Source organism: Oncorhynchus mykiss, chromosome 28 (genome assembly GCF_057628025.1).
Source record: "Oncorhynchus mykiss isolate SJ-2025 chromosome 28, ASM5762802v1, whole genome shotgun sequence".
Taxonomy (NCBI): domain Eukaryota; kingdom Metazoa; phylum Chordata; class Actinopteri; order Salmoniformes; family Salmonidae; genus Oncorhynchus; species Oncorhynchus mykiss.
The window spans coordinates 1,664,162-1,676,702 of record NC_143049.1 but is presented as its reverse complement, the minus strand read 5'-3'; the positions used below and the strand labels follow the sequence as shown (position 1 = coordinate 1,676,702).

Below are 12,541 nucleotides of genomic sequence, written 5' to 3'. Positions count from 1 at the left end.
CGAACATATTGAGACGACTGCAGATGTACCTATTGAGACGACTGCATAGAAGTCCTTATTGAGATGACGGCACACGTACCTATTGAGACGACTGCAGACACGTACATATTGAGACGACTGGAGACACGTACATATTGAGACGACTGCAGACACGTACCTATAGAGACGACTGCAGACACGTACATATTGAGACGACTGCAGACACGTACATATTGAGACGCCTGCAGACACGTACATATTGAGACGACTGCACATGTACCTATTGAGACGACTGCAGACACGTACCTATTGAGACGACTGCAGACACGTACCTATTGAGACGACTGCAGACACGTACCTATTGAGACGACTGGAGACACGTACATATTGAGACGACTGCAGACACGTACCTATAGAGACGACTGCAGACACGTACATATTGAGACGACTGCAGACACGTACATATTGAGACGCCTGCAGACACGTACATATTGAGACGACTGCACATGTACCTATTGAGACGACTGCAGACACGTACCTATTGAGACGACTGCAGACACGTACCTATTGAGACGACTGCAGACACGTACCTATTGAGACGACTGCAGACACGTACCTATTGAGACGACTGCAGACACGTACATATTGAGACGACTGCAGACACGTACATATTGAGACGACTGCAGACACGTACCTATTGAGACGAATGCAGACACGTACCTATTGAAATGATGCAGACACGTACCTATTGAGACGACTGCAGACACGTACCTATTGAGACGACTGCAGACACGCACCTATTGAGACGACTGCAGACACGTACCTATTGAGACGACTGCAGACACGTACCTATTGAGACGACTGCAGACACGTACCAATTGAGACGACTGCAGACACGTACCTATTGAGACGACTGCAGACACGTACCTATTGAGACGACTGCAGACACGTACATATTGAGACGACTGCAGCCACGTACATATTGAGACGACTGCAGACACGTACATATTGAGACGACTGCAGACACGTACCTATTGAGACGACTGCAGACACGTACCTATTGAGACGACTGCAGACACGTACATATTGAGACGACTGCAGACACGTACATATTGAGACGACTGCAGATGTACCTATTGAGACGACTGCATAGAAGTCCTTATTGAGATGACGGCACACGTACCTATTGAGACGACTGCAGACACGTACATATTGAGACGACTGGAGACACGTACATATTGAGACGACTGCAGACACGTACCTATTGAGACGACTGCAGACACGTACATATTGAGACGACTGCAGACACGTACATATTGAGACGACTGCAGACACGTACATATTGAGACGACTGCAGACACGTACATATTGAGACGCCTGCAGACACGTACATATTGAGACGCCTGCAGACACGTACATATTGAGACGACTGCACATGTACCTATTGAGATGACAGCACATGTACCTATTGAGATGACAGCACATGTACCTATTGAGACGACTGCAGACACGTACCTATTGAGACGACTGCAGACACGTACATATTGAGACGACTGCAGACACGTACATATTGAGACGACTGCAGACAGGTACATATTGAGACGAATGCAGACACGTACATATTGAGACGACTGCACATGTACCTATTGAGATGACGGCACATGTACCTATTGAGACGACTGCAGACACGTACCTATTGAGACGACTGCAGACACGTACCTATTGAGACACGTACCTATTGAGACGACTGCAGACACGTACCTATTGAGACGACTGCAGACGCGTACCAATTGAGACGACTGCAGACGCGTACCAATTGAGACGACTGCAGACGCGTACATATTGAGACGACTGCAGACACGTACCTATTGAGACGACTGCAGACACGTACCAATTGAGACGACTGCAGACACGTACCAATTGAGACGACTGCAGACACGTACATATTGAGACGACTGCAGACACGTACATATTGAGACGACTGCAGACACGTACCTATTGAGACGACTGCAGACACGTACATATTAAAACGACTGCAGACACTAACATATTGAGACGACTGCAGATGTACCTATTGAGACGACTGCATAGAAGTCCTTATTGAGATGACGGCACACGTACCTATTGAGACGACTGCAGACACGTACATATTGAGACGACTGGAGACACGTACATATTGAGACGACTGCAGACACGTACCTATTGAGACGACTGCAGACACGTACATATTGAGACGACTGCAGACACGTACATATTGAGACGACTGCAGACACGTACATATTGAGACGACTGCAGACACGTACATATTGAGACGACTGCAGACACGTACATATTGAGACGACTGCAGACACGTACATATTGAGACGACTGCAGACACGTACATATTGAGACGACTGCAGACACGTACATATTGAGACGACTGCAGACACGTACCTATTGAGACGACTGCAGACACGTACCTATTGAGACGACTGCAGACACGTACCTATTGAGACGACTGCAGACACGTACCTATTGAGACGACTGCAGACACGTACATATTGAGACGACTGCAGACAGGTACATATTGAGACGACTGCAGACACGTACATATTGAGACGACTGCACATGTACCTATTGAGATGACGGCACATGTACCTATTGAGACGACTGCAGACACGTACCTATTGAGACGACTGCAGACACGTACCTATTGAGACGACTGCAGACACGTACATATTGAGACGACTGCAGACACGTACATATTGAGACGACTGCAGACACGTACCTATTGAGACGACTGCAGACACGTACCTATTGAGACGACTGCAGACACGTACCTATTGAGACGACTGCAGACGCGTACCTATTGAGACGACTGCAGACGCGTACCAATTGAGACGACTGCAGACGCGTACCAATTGAGACGACTGCAGACGCGTACCAATTGAGACGACTGCAGACGCGTACATATTGAGACGACTGCAGACACGTACATATTGAGACGACTGCAGACACGTACCTATTGAGACGACTGCAGACACGTACCTATTGAGACGACTGCAGACACGTACCTATTGAGACGACTGCAGACACGTACATATTGAGACGACTGCAGACACGTACCTATTGAGACGACTGCAGACACGTACCTATTGAGACGACTGCAGACACGTACCTATTGAGACACGTACCTATTGAGACGACTGCAGACACGTACCTATTGAGACGACTGCAGACGCGTACCTATTGAGACGACTGCAGACGCGTACCAATTGAGACGACTGCAGACGCGTACCAATTGAGACGACTGCAGACGCGTACATATTGAGACGACTGCAGACACGTACATATTGAGACGACTGCAGACACGTACCTATTGAGACGACTGCAGACACGTACCTATTGAGACGACTGCAGACACGTACCTATTGAGACGACTGCAGACACGTACCTATTGAGACGACTGCAGACACGTACCTATTGAGACGACTGCAGACACGTACCTATTGAGACGACTGCAGACACGTACCTATTGAGACGACTGCAGACACGTACCTATTGAGACACGTACCTATTGAGACGACTGCAGACACGTACATATTGAGACGACTGCAGACACGTACATATTGAGACGACTGCAGACAGGTACATATTGAGACGAATGCAGACACGTACATATTGAGACGACTGCACATGTACCTATTGAGATGACGGCACATGTACCTATTGAGACGACTGCAGACACGTACCTATTGAGACGACTGCAGACACGTACCTATTGAGACGACTGCAGACACGTACCTATTGAGACACGTACCTATTGAGACGACTGCAGACACGTACCTATTGAGACGACTGCAGACGCGTACCAATTGAGACGACTGCAGACGCGTACCAATTGAGACGACTGCAGACGCGTACATATTGAGACGACTGCAGACACGTACCTATTGAGACGACTGCAGACACGTACCAATTGAGACGACTGCAGACACGTACCAATTGAGACGACTGCAGACACGTACATATTGAGACGACTGCAGACACGTACATATTGAGACGACTGCAGACACGTACCTATTGAGACGACTGCAGACACGTACATATTAAAACGACTGCAGACACTAACATATTGAGACGACTGCAGATGTACCTATTGAGACGACTGCATAGAAGTCCTTATTGAGATGACGGCACACGTACCTATTGAGACGACTGCAGACACGTACATATTGAGACGACTGGAGACACGTACATATTGAGACGACTGCAGACACGTACCTATTGAGACGACTGCAGACACGTACATATTGAGACGACTGCAGACACGTACATATTGAGACGACTGCAGACACGTACATATTGAGACGACTGCAGACACGTACATATTGAGACGACTGCAGACACGTACATATTGAGACGACTGCAGACACGTACATATTGAGACGACTGCAGACACGTACATATTGAGACGACTGCAGACACGTACCTATTGAGACGACTGCAGACACGTACCTATTGAGACGACTGCAGACACGTACCTATTGAGACGACTGCAGACACGTACATATTGAGACGACTGCAGACAGGTACATATTGAGACGACTGCAGACACGTACATATTGAGACGACTGCACATGTACCTATTGAGATGACGGCACATGTACCTATTGAGACGACTGCAGACACGTACCTATTGAGACGACTGCAGACACGTACATATTGAGACGACTGCAGACACGTACATATTGAGACGACTGCAGACACGTACCTATTGAGACGACTGCAGACACGTACCTATTGAGACGACTGCAGACACGTACCTATTGAGACACGTACCTATTGAGACGACTGCAGACACGTACCTATTGAGACGACTGCAGACGCGTACCTATTGAGACGACTGCAGACGCGTACCAATTGAGACGACTGCAGACGCGTACCAATTGAGACGACTGCAGACGCGTACATATTGAGACGACTGCAGACACGTACATATTGAGACGACTGCAGACACGTACCTATTGAGACGACTGCAGACACGTACCTATTGAGACGACTGCAGACACGTACCTATTGAGACGACTGCAGACACGTACCTATTGAGACGACTGCAGACACGTACCTATTGAGACGACTGCAGACACGTACCTATTGAGACGACTGCAGACACGTACCTATTGAGACGACTGCAGACACGTACCTATTGAGACGACTGCAGACACGTACATATTGAGACGACTGCAGACACGTACATATTGAGACGACTGCAGACACGTACCTATTGAGACGACTGCAGACACGTACCAATTGAGACGACTGCAGACGCGTACCAATTGAGACGACTGCAGACGCGTACATATTGAGACGACTGCAGACACGTACCTATTGAGACGACTGCAGACACGTACCTATTGAGACGACTGCAGACACGTACCTATTGAGACACGTACCTATTGAGACGACTGCAGACACGTACCTATTGAGACGACTGCAGACGCGTACCTATTGAGACGACTGCAGACGCGTACCTATTGAGACGACTGCAGACGCGTACCAATTGAGACGACTGCAGACGCGTACATATTGAGACGACTGCAGACGCGTACCTATTGAGACGACTGCAGACGCGTACCTATTGAGACGACTGCAGACACGTACCTATTGAGACACGTACCTATTGAGACGACTGCAGACACGTACCTATTAAGACGACTGCAGACGCGTACCAATTGAGACGACTGCAGATGCGTACCAATTGAGACGACTGCAGACGCGAACATATTGAGACGACTGCAGACGCGTACATATTGAGACGACTGCAGACACGTACCTATTGAGACGACTGCAGACGCGTACCAATTGAGACGACTGCAGACGCGTACCAATTGAGACGACTGCAGACGCGTACCAATTGAGACGACTGCAGACGCGTACCAATTGAGACGACTGCAGACGCGTACCTATTGAGACGACTGCAGACGCGTACCTATTGAGACGACTGCAGACGCGTACCTATTGAGACGACTGCAGACGCGTACCTATTGAGACGACTGCAGACGCGTACATATTGAGACGACTGCAGACATGTCCATATTGAGACGACTGCAGACAGGTACATATTGAGACGACTGCAGACACGTACCTATTGAGACGACTGCTGACACGTCCATATTGAGACGACTGCACACAGGTACATATTGAGACGACTGCAGACACGTACCTATTGAGGCGACTGCTGACACGTACCTATTGAGACGACTGCAGACACGTACCTATTGAGACGACTGCAGACACGTACCTATTGAGACGACTGCAGACAGGTACATATTGAGACGACTGCAGACACGTCCATATTGAGACGACTGCAGACAGGTACATATTGAGACGACTGCAGACACGTACATATTGAGACGACTGCACATGTACCTATTGAGAAGACGGCACATGTACCTATTGAGAAGACTGCAGACACGTCCATATTGAGACGACTGCAGACAGGTACATATTGAGATGACTGCAGACACGTACCTATTGAGACGACTGCAGACACGTACCTATTGAGACGACTGCAGACACGTACCTATTGAGACGACTGCAGACACGTACCTATTGAGACGACTGCAGACACGTACATATTGAGACGACTGCAGACGCGTACCAATTGAGACGACTGCAGACGCGTACCAATTGAGACGACTGCAGACGCGTACATATTGAGACGACTGCAGACACGTACATATTGAGAAGACTGCAGACACGAACATATTGAGACGACTGCATATGTACCTATTGAGACGACTGCATATGTACCTATTGAGACGACTGCAGACACGTACCTACTGAGACGACTGCAGACACGTACCTACTGAGACGACTGCAGACACGTACCTATTGAGACGACTGCAGACACGTACATATTGAGACGACTGCAGACACGTACCTATTGAGACGACTGCAGACACGTACATATTGAGACGACTGCAGACACGTACCTATTGAGACGACTGCAGACGCGTACCTATTGAGACGACTGCAGACACGTACATATTGAGACGACTGCAGACACGTACATATTGAGACGACTGCAGACAGGTACATATTGAGACGACTGCAGACAGGTACATATTGAGACGACTGCACATGTAAATATTGAGACGACTGCAGACACGTACCTATTGAGACGACTGCAGACAGGTAGATATTGAGACGACTGCAGACACGTACATATTGAGACGACTGCAGACACGTCCATATTGAGACGACTGCAGACACGTCCATATTGAGACGACTGCAGACACGTACATATTGAGATGACGGCACATGTACCTATTGAGACGCCTGCAGACACGTACATATTGAGACGACTGCAAATGTACCTATTGAGATGACGGCACATGTACCTATTGAGATGACTGCAGACACGTCCATTTTGAGACGACTGCAAACAAGTCCTTATTGAGATGACGGCACATGTACCTATTGAGACGACTGCAGACACGTCCATATTGAGACGACTGCAGACACGTACATATTGAGACGACTGCAGACACGTACCTATTGAGACGACTGCAGACACGTACCTATTGAGACGACTGCAGACACGTACCTATTGAGACGACTGCAGACACGTACCTATTGAGACGACTGCAGACACGTACCTATTGAGACGACTGCAGACACGTACCTATTGAGACACGTACCTATTGAGACGACTGCAGATGTACCTATTGAGACGACTGCATAGAAGTCCTTATTGAGATGACGGCACACGTACCTATTGAGACGACTGCAGACACGTACATATTGAGACGACTGGAGACACGTACATATTGAGACGACTGCAGACACGTACCTATTGAGACGACTGCAGACACGTACATATTGAGACGACTGCAGACACGTACATATTGAGACGACTGCAGACACGTACATATTGAGACGACTGCAGACACGTACATATTGAGACGACTGCAGACACGTACATATTGAGACGACTGCAGACACGTACATATTGAGACGACTGCAGACACGTACATATTGAGACGACTGCAGACACGTACCTATTGAGACGACTGCAGACACGTACCTATTGAGACGACTGCAGACACGTACCTATTGAGACGACTGCAGACACGTACATATTGAGACGACTGCAGACAGGTACATATTGAGACGACTGCAGACACGTACATATTGAGACGACTGCACATGTACCTATTGAGATGACGGCACATGTACCTATTGAGACGACTGCAGACACGTACCTATTGAGACGACTGCAGACACGTACATATTGAGACGACTGCAGACACGTACATATTGAGACGACTGCAGACACGTACCTATTGAGACGACTGCAGACACGTACCTATTGAGACGACTGCAGACACGTACCTATTGAGACACGTACCTATTGAGACGACTGCAGACACGTACCTATTGAGACGACTGCAGACGCGTACCTATTGAGACGACTGCAGACGCGTACCAATTGAGACGACTGCAGACGCGTACCAATTGAGACGACTGCAGACGCGTACATATTGAGACGACTGCAGACACGTACATATTGAGACGACTGCAGACACGTACCTATTGAGACGACTGCAGACACGTACCTATTGAGACGACTGCAGACACGTACCTATTGAGACGACTGCAGACACGTACCTATTGAGACGACTGCAGACACGTACCTATTGAGACGACTGCAGACACGTACCTATTGAGACGACTGCAGACACGTACCTATTGAGACGACTGCAGACACGTACCTATTGAGACGACTGCAGACACGTACATATTGAGACGACTGCAGACACGTACATATTGAGACGACTGCAGACACGTACCTATTGAGACGACTGCAGACACGTACCTATTGAGACGACTGCAGACACGTACCTATTGAGACACGTACCTATTGAGACGACTGCAGACACGTACCTATTGAGACGACTGCAGACGCGTACCTATTGAGACGACTGCAGACGCGTACCTATTGAGACGACTGCAGACGCGTACCAATTGAGACGACTGCAGACGCGTACATATTGAGACGACTGCAGACGCGTACCTATTGAGACGACTGCAGACGCGTACCTATTGAGACGACTGCAGACACGTACCTATTGAGACACGTACCTATTGAGACGACTGCAGACACGTACCTATTAAGACGACTGCAGACGCGTACCAATTGAGACGACTGCAGATGCGTACCAATTGAGACGACTGCAGACGCGAACATATTGAGACGACTGCAGACGCGTACATATTGAGACGACTGCAGACACGTACCTATTGAGACGACTGCAGACGCGTACCAATTGAGACGACTGCAGACGCGTACCAATTGAGACGACTGCAGACGCGTACCAATTGAGACGACTGCAGACGCGTACCAATTGAGACGACTGCAGACGCGTACCTATTGAGACGACTGCAGACGCGTACCTATTGAGACGACTGCAGACGCGTACCTATTGAGACGACTGCAGACGCGTACCTATTGAGACGACTGCAGACGCGTACATATTGAGACGACTGCAGACATGTCCATATTGAGACGACTGCAGACAGGTACATATTGAGACGACTGCAGACACGTACCTATTGAGACGACTGCTGACACGTCCATATTGAGACGACTGCACACAGGTACATATTGAGACGACTGCAGACACGTACCTATTGAGGCGACTGCTGACACGTACCTATTGAGACGACTGCAGACACGTACCTATTGAGACGACTGCAGACACGTACCTATTGAGACGACTGCAGACAGGTACATATTGAGACGACTGCAGACACGTCCATATTGAGACGACTGCAGACAGGTACATATTGAGACGACTGCAGACACGTACATATTGAGACGACTGCACATGTACCTATTGAGAAGACGGCACATGTACCTATTGAGAAGACTGCAGACACGTCCATATTGAGACGACTGCAGACAGGTACATATTGAGATGACTGCAGACACGTACCTATTGAGACGACTGCAGACACGTACCTATTGAGACGACTGCAGACACGTACCTATTGAGACGACTGCAGACACGTACCTATTGAGACGACTGCAGACACGTACATATTGAGACGACTGCAGACGCGTACCAATTGAGACGACTGCAGACGCGTACCAATTGAGACGACTGCAGACGCGTACATATTGAGACGACTGCAGACACGTACATATTGAGAAGACTGCAGACACGAACATATTGAGACGACTGCATATGTACCTATTGAGACGACTGCATATGTACCTATTGAGACGACTGCAGACACGTACCTACTGAGACGACTGCAGACACGTACCTACTGAGACGACTGCAGACACGTACCTATTGAGACGACTGCAGACACGTACATATTGAGACGACTGCAGACACGTACCTATTGAGACGACTGCAGACACGTACATATTGAGACGACTGCAGACACGTACCTATTGAGACGACTGCAGACGCGTACCTATTGAGACGACTGCAGACACGTACATATTGAGACGACTGCAGACACGTACATATTGAGACGACTGCAGACAGGTACATATTGAGACGACTGCAGACAGGTACATATTGAGACGACTGCACATGTAAATATTGAGACGACTGCAGACACGTACCTATTGAGACGACTGCAGACAGGTAGATATTGAGACGACTGCAGACACGTACATATTGAGACGACTGCAGACACGTCCATATTGAGACGACTGCAGACACGTCCATATTGAGACGACTGCAGACACGTACATATTGAGATGACGGCACATGTACCTATTGAGACGCCTGCAGACACGTACATATTGAGACGACTGCAAATGTACCTATTGAGATGACGGCACATGTACCTATTGAGATGACTGCAGACACGTCCATTTTGAGACGACTGCAAACAAGTCCTTATTGAGATGACGGCACATGTACCTATTGAGACGACTGCAGACACGTCCATATTGAGACGACTGCAGACACGTACATATTGAGACGACTGCAGACACGAACATATTGAGACGACTGCAGACACGAACATATTGAGACGACTGCATACAAGTCCTTATTGAGATGACTGCATACAAGTCCTTATTGAGATGACGGCACACGTACCTATTGAGACGACTGCAGACGCATACCTACTGAGACGACTGCAGACACGTACCTATTGAGACGACTGCAGACACGTACATATTGAGACGACTGCAGACACGTACCTATTGAGACGACTGCAGACACGTACCTATTGAGACGACTGCAGACACGTACATATTGAGACGACTGCAGACACGTACATATTGAGACGACTGCAGACACGTACCTATTGAGACGACTGCAGACACGTACATATTGAGACGACTGCAGACACGTACATATTGAGACGACTGCACATGTACCTATTGAGATGACGGCACATGTACCTATTGAGACGACTGCAGACAGGTAGATATTGAGACGACTGCAGACACGTTCATATTGAGACGACTGCAGACACGTCCATATTGAGACGACTGCAGACACGTACATATTGAGATGACGGCACATGTACCTATTGAGACGCCTGCAGACACGTACATATTGAGACGACTGCAAATGTACCTATTGAGATGACGGCACATGTAACCATTGAGATGACTGCAGACACGTCCATTTTGAGACGACTGCAAACAAGTCCTTATTGAGATGATGGCACATGTACCTATTGAGACGACTGCAGACACGTCCATATTGAGACGACTGCAGACACGTACATATTGAGACGACTGCAGACACGTACCTATTGAGACGACTGCAGACACGTACATATTGAGACGACTGCAGACATGTACCTATTGAGACGACTGCATAGAAGTCCTTATTGAGATGACGGCACACGTACCTATTGAGACGACTGCAGACACGTACCTATTGAGACGACTGCAGACACGTACATATTGAGACGACTGGAGACACGTACATATTGAGACGACTGCAGACACGTACATATTGAGACGACTGCAGACACGTACATATTGAGACGACTGCAGACACGTACATATTGAGACGACTGCAGACACGTACATATTGAGACGACTGCACATGTACCTATTGAGATGACGGCACATGTACCTATTGAGACGACTGCAGAAACGTACCTATTGAGACGACTGCAGACACGTACCTATTGAGACGACTGCAGACACGTACATATTGAGACGACTGCAGACACGTACCTATTGAGACGACTGCAGACACGTACCTATTGAGACGACTGCAGACACGTACCTATTGAGACGACTGCAGACACGTAAATATTGAGACGACTGCAGACACGTAAATATTGAGACGACTGCAGACACGTACCTATTGAGACGACTGCAGACACGTACCTATTGAGACGACTGCAGACACGTACCTATTGAGACGACTGCAGACACGTACCTATTGAGACGACTGCAGACACGTCTCTATTGAGACGACTGCAGACACGTCCCTATTGAGACGACTGCAGACACGTCCATATTGAGACGACTGCAGACACGTCCATATTGAGACGACTGCAGACACGTCCATATTGAGACGAC

At 48.3% G+C, this 12,541-nt stretch overlaps 1 protein-coding gene across 3 annotated transcripts in view; it reads right to left on the bottom strand.

Annotated features, from left to right (window-relative positions):
• The window catches only part of LOC100136604 (insulin receptor), a 140,039-nt gene that overhangs the window by 72,875 nt on the left and 54,623 nt on the right, over positions 1-12,541 (bottom strand). The window lies entirely within an intron of this gene.